This window comes from Carlito syrichta, unplaced genomic scaffold, assembly GCF_000164805.1.
Source record: "Carlito syrichta isolate Samal-C Ts95f unplaced genomic scaffold, Tarsius_syrichta-2.0.1 Scaffold302231, whole genome shotgun sequence".
NCBI classification, from domain to species: domain Eukaryota; kingdom Metazoa; phylum Chordata; class Mammalia; order Primates; family Tarsiidae; genus Carlito; species Carlito syrichta.
The window spans coordinates 353,788-359,707 of record NW_007246327.1 but is presented as its reverse complement, the minus strand read 5'-3'; the positions used below and the strand labels follow the sequence as shown (position 1 = coordinate 359,707).

At 38.9% G+C, this 5,920-nt stretch overlaps 1 protein-coding gene across 1 annotated transcript in view; it reads left to right on the top strand.

Annotated features, from left to right (window-relative positions):
• Positions 1-5,920, top strand: part of NRG2 (neuregulin 2) — a 192,686-nt gene that overhangs the window by 45,816 nt on the left and 140,950 nt on the right. The window lies entirely within an intron of this gene.

Here is a 5,920-nt window from a genome sequence, read left to right as displayed (position 1 = left end):
GAGACCCGCCTGGGCAACTTGGTGAGACCTCATCTCTGCAATAAATAAAAAATCAGCCGGGCGTGGTAGCGCACGCCTGTGATTCCGGCTACTTGGAAGGCTGAGGCGGAAGGATCGCCGGAGCCCAGCAGGTCGAGGCTGTGGTGGCCGGGAGCAGCCACTGCACTCCAGTCTGGGCGACAGAGTGAGACTCCAACTCAAAAAATAAAAAATAAATAAAATTTTAAAAATAAAAATAAAAAATCTTAGAAAGGCATGATGGTATGTGCCTGTAGTCCTAGCTACTCAGTAGGCCGAGGCAGATGGATTACCTGAAACCAGGAGGTCGAGGCTGTGTGAGCCATGATTGTGCCACTGCAAATCAGCCTGGGTGACAGAGTGAGATCACTGACTTTAAACAAAAACAAAACATTGGAGGAATTCCCCCTCCTGTTTCCCTCAAGCTTTTAAATAATTTAACAAATATGAGCGTGCTCATCACATCTGCCATCATTTGGGGACTAAAAGAAGTATCTGATGTGATCTCTGCCTTCAAGGATCTTATGGTATAGTTGGAGAGACAAGGAACACTCGTGGCAAAGGCCAGGCCAGGCAGGTTTTAAGTGCCAAAGAAAGGGCAGGACTGATAAACAGGGAATCGAAGTACTTGGGAGGGAGAGAAAGCACTTTGGATTTATCTAATCAAGAGAAACTTTCTTGGAAGAAGTGAAATCTGAGTCAAGTTCCCAAAGGGAAGTGTATTTCCTTATAGTAGGTGTTATAGCCATTTCCCTTTGGGGTGGGACTTTATTGCACATTCACCAACAACCCTTTAAGATCCTGGGGACAAGGTTATTTGGTTCCTAGATGTTCTTCATAGTATTGTTAATATTGTTACTATTGTTCATCATAATATTGTTAATAGCCAAAGACCAGGAACAACCTAAATAACCAGTGATGGGGCATCGGTTAACTAGGCTATGCTCTCCCATTTTCCCCATATTGTGGAATACTGTGCAGGCGTCATACATCATTTTTGTAGAAGTTTATTTATTGACAAAAATATTCACAATAGATTATTCATTGAAAAAAATTAAGTTCCAAAATAGTATGTACAGTCCATTTATACTTGTTAACATAGTAGCATGCTAAAACATGGCTTAAAGTCTACTTTTTGCTTATCAGTTTTCTGATTTTTTGCTATATGTGCATTAACTTGTAAATAAAATAACTTCCTGATGTTTTCTTTTTTTCAATAAAAGCGTTGGAATGTCCCATAATACTTGTTGGTGGACAGGTTCAGTGGAGTCACATGTCCCTTATTTTGTGGGGATTACAGCCCATAGCTCACGCTGGCGTTTGGTTTCTGGAAGACAAAGTTAGAGAGCTGGCAACAGAGGATTCTGGGGAGCCTGCTCACCCCGGTCCAGAGAGCAGTGTCTGGGAGAAAGCCTCTAAGTACTCCCTTCTAGTTGTGGAACCTGCACATTTTCCAGGCCCAGCATCTGGGGCTGAATCGCCCCTGTCTGCATATGTGGGAGCCCTATTTTTAAAATCCATCCTTCTTCATACTTTGCATTTTAGTCAGGAAATCGCTGCTGCCCACTGTCTATCTAATTACAGTGCCGGGAAGAAAAAGGTGCTTTTGCGATTCTGAGCCTCTCTGGGAAAAGGTTATGAGACAAGCGTGATAGAATCCATCTTTTTGCATTAGGAGTTGGGGGCAGGGTCTCTGTTCCATGAAAAGCTTATTCAGATGACCTATTTGGTCTAGACTCTGTCTGTCTCAGCAATAGCTGTCATCTGAATGTCACATTAGGAGGTTTGGGTGCTTCCTTCTCCTTGCCTTTCAGCAGGTTTGAGATTAATGTGTACTATATTCTAATTTGAATGCTAATTAGTGTCTTAAAAATACCCCTTTATCATACATGTCCCAAATCTAAAACCGTTCTTCTCTCCTCATTACCTCTAGGCTCAAGTCCAGACTCTTCGGTCTGGCATCCAAGGCCTTTCACAATCTGACCTAACTCCCCTTCATACCCTTACTCCAGCGAATCACCTTCTTCAACCCTCTGTAGTTCATCAGAGCCGATTTAACCATTCACTGGACCCAAGTACACTTGCATACTGGCTTCTGCATACTCACCTCTGAATTACCCTTCTTCCTTTTGCACATCCCAGTTCTCTTCTTGTCTAGGCCAGCACAAGTCCTTCCTCCTGAAGTCTTCCCAGACCTCTTGTGTGTACAGTGATCTCTACTGGGCTAAATAAAGTACCACTTTATTTGATATTTTATTTATTTATGTGTTTGTGTGTTCGAGTCGGAGTCTCAGTCTGTCGCCCTTGCTGGAGTGCAATGGCACAATCATGGCTACTGCAGCCACAATCTACTGGGCTTTGGTGATCCTTCCACCTCAGCCTTCCAAGTAGCTGGAACCACAGGCACGCGTCACCACACCTGGCTAAATTTTTTTTTAATTGTAATTTTTGAAATTTAATTTAGTTGTAATTAAAAAAATTTTTTTAAATTTAATTCTATCCCCTGGTCTCAGGAAACTCTCTCACCTTTGCCTCCCAAAGTGCTGGGATTATAGGCATGAGCCACCATGCCCAGCCTTTACTTGGTACTTTTAAAAAATTGTAGTAAAAATTATGTAACATAAAATTTACTATCTTAAGCATTTTTAAGTATATAGTTTAGTGGTGTTAAGTGTATTCATGTTGTTGTGCAGTAGAGCTCCATAATTTTTCATCCCGCAAAACTGAAACACCCTATAACTGTTAAATAATAGCCTTCCATTTCACTTTATTTGACATTTCATCAAGGACTATGTTGTGATATCATCTATGCTGAATTGATTCTGTTAGCATTCAAGTGAGCACCAACCAGTGTTCCAAGTAAGTCATTGGTAGGTTCTAGGGAAATATGAATCTGGATAAGACATAGCCACCAAATATGAAATGTTTACAAATGCTATTAAATAAAAGTTTACCTTTTTTATTTGTGTATGTCTGATGTCCCAAAATAGATGATATTAGAGTGATCTTGCTATGAGCCACAATAATTCCCTTTTTTGGAACAAGGTAAAATATAGTGACTAACTAAATGCAGATGTAGTCCTTAGGTTCCCTATGACACCCAAGACAGAAATGGGCATATACTTACTATGTGTTGTTTGAAAGTTACATATGCTGATGTAAATGAGTTCCTGGGCTATTTGAGGGGTCTTTATGCTTTCTCAACTAGGTCATACTTTTTTTTTTGAGTTGGAGTCTCACTCTGTCACCCAGGCTGGAGTGTAGCCTCAACCTCCCAGTTCAGGCAATCCTTCTACCTCTGCCTCCCAAGTAGCTAGGGCTACAGGTGCATGCCACCATGCTTGGATAATTTTTAAAAAATTTTTTGTAGAGACAGGGTCTCACTATGTTGCCCGAACTGGTTTCAAACTCCTGGGCTCAAACAGTCTTCTTGCCTCGGCTTCCCAAAGTACTGGGATTACAGGCATGAGCCACCATGCACAGCCAGATCATACGTTTTTTAAAGAAATAAATTGTTTTTTCATTATAATAAGTTTACTTTTATTATTTATTTTAATAATAAGCACAATATGTGCCTGTCAAAGAAGTAAAACAAAACAAAACAAAAAAACCCCAGAAAAGACAGATAAGCAAAAGAACATAAATACTAGTAATAGTGATGACTACTGTTAGTTGTGTGCTTCTGTCCTTTCAGATATTTGGCTATTCAAATTCAGATACACATACAGGTACATTTTTTAGCAAAAAAATTATATCCTGGATATATACTCCTTTTATCAGCTTTATATGCTTTGAATATCTTCACCTGTCAGTACATAAACTCCTGTAATATACTTTGATACAACAAATATATATTGAGGACCTATTCTGTGCCAGGCACTAATTTAGTTATTAGGAATTAAACACTGGACAAGACTTACATAAAGCTTGCATTATGGGTTGGGGTGAGATCATAATCAAATAAATAAATGAACAAGACCATTCCAGATTCTGATAAGGGTTATTCAAAACAAGGATATGAAAGTGACTGGGATGCTACTTTAGATTAGATGGTCCAGGAAGGTCTTTCCGAGGAAGAACATTTTGAGCTGAGACCTTAAAGATACTAGGGAGTGCCCATGTAAAGAGCAGGGGAAAGCATTCCATGAAGAGAGACCAGCTAATGCAATGGCCAAAGCTTGGGGATGAACTTGGCATGTTTGAGAAACCTTAAGAAAGCCTCTGTGGCTGAAACACAGTGAGGAAGAGGGAAACTTGCTTATTCAGTCAGAGAGGTAGATGTGGTTGGAGCTTTTTGTAGGACCCTTTTGGGCCTCCTAGCCTGTAGTCAAAACTTTGGATTTTATCCTAAAGTCAGTGAGAAGCCACTGGAGAGAAGTGACATGATCTGATTTGTTTTAGGAAGATTGCTCTTCATAAATGTGATTTACCTCATTAACATATTAAAAGAGAAAACTCCCCACATAATCATCTCTTTAGAGTCAAGAAACTTTTGATAAAAATCAGCACCCAACAAAGACAGCAAATGATCTGGTATCTTCACCAAATGGATTACAAGGGGAGGTTGAGGGGAAAGAAATAGAAGGACAGCCTTTAGATCAAAAGATATCCAAAAGCCAAATTAAAAAGTTAGGCAAAACCAAATCATAGTGTCTAGGGATTCATGTTTGGGTAAGAGAACTATGAAAAAAAAGTACAGAGGTGATTATCAAGAAGTTAGCAGAGCAGCTACTCTTGGGTAGGATGAAGGGGCTTATAACTGGGAAGGGACACATGGGGGCTTCTGATATGGCTGCTTTTGTCTTCTTTCATGGGTAGTGGTGCAAAGGTGTTTGTCTTATAATAATTGAGCTCTATTTTATGCTATTTTCTATACTTGAGTTATTTTATCTATGAAAAAGTTTTTTAAAAAATCAATTATTCATGATAAAATGGAATGAAAGGAAACTTCCCAAACAGATAAAAGTGACTATAAAAATACTAGAGCAGACCCAGCAATCACCCTTCTGGGAATATACCTAGAGGAACTTAAATTGCTCTACAGAAAAGATACCTGCACATGCATGTTTATTGCAGCTCTATTCACAATAGCAAAAATATGGAACCAACTGTGCTGCCCATTGAAACTGGACTGGATAAAAAAATGTGGTACATATACACAATGGAATATTACCCAGCCATAAAGAACAAAATTATGAACTTCACAGCAACTTGGATGGATTTAGAGTCTATCGTACTCAGTGATCTATCACAGAAACAAAGATCTGAGTACCACATGTTCTCACTCAAAAGCGGACACGGAACATTTACCATAATACTATCAGAAAGGGATTGGCAATAGTGGGGTACTGCCAGGGGAGTGGGAGGGAGGAGACATACCATCTATAGGATACCTGATCTCAAACCAAGCGAAATGGGGACCAAAGGGAGGCCCAAACTTTACCTGTATGATGACCACTTGTATACCTAATCCTAAATTGTACCCCACATCTTCAAAATAAAAAAATTAAATAAAAATAAAAATACTAGAACAAACGTTTTTCTAAATGGGGAAATGTTCGAAATATTCACTTTAAAACCAGTAATCAAACAAGATACCCGTGAGCAAAGAGACAAGAAAAAGAAATGAGAGGCATAAGAATTTAGAAAGGAGGAATGTTCGTTTTTTGCATTATTTGTCATTATTTGCATAGAAAACCCCAAACGATACACAGAAAATTTATTAGCAGTAATAGGAGAATTTAGCCAGTTAGCTTGATATAAAATGAACATGTAAAAGTAATTTGGACTCCATATCCCAACAGCAAGCTAGAAAACATAATTAAAGAGACAACACATTTAGAATACTCTCAGAGAAAATAAAATACTTAAGAATACATATAACAAAAATTACACAAGTCTA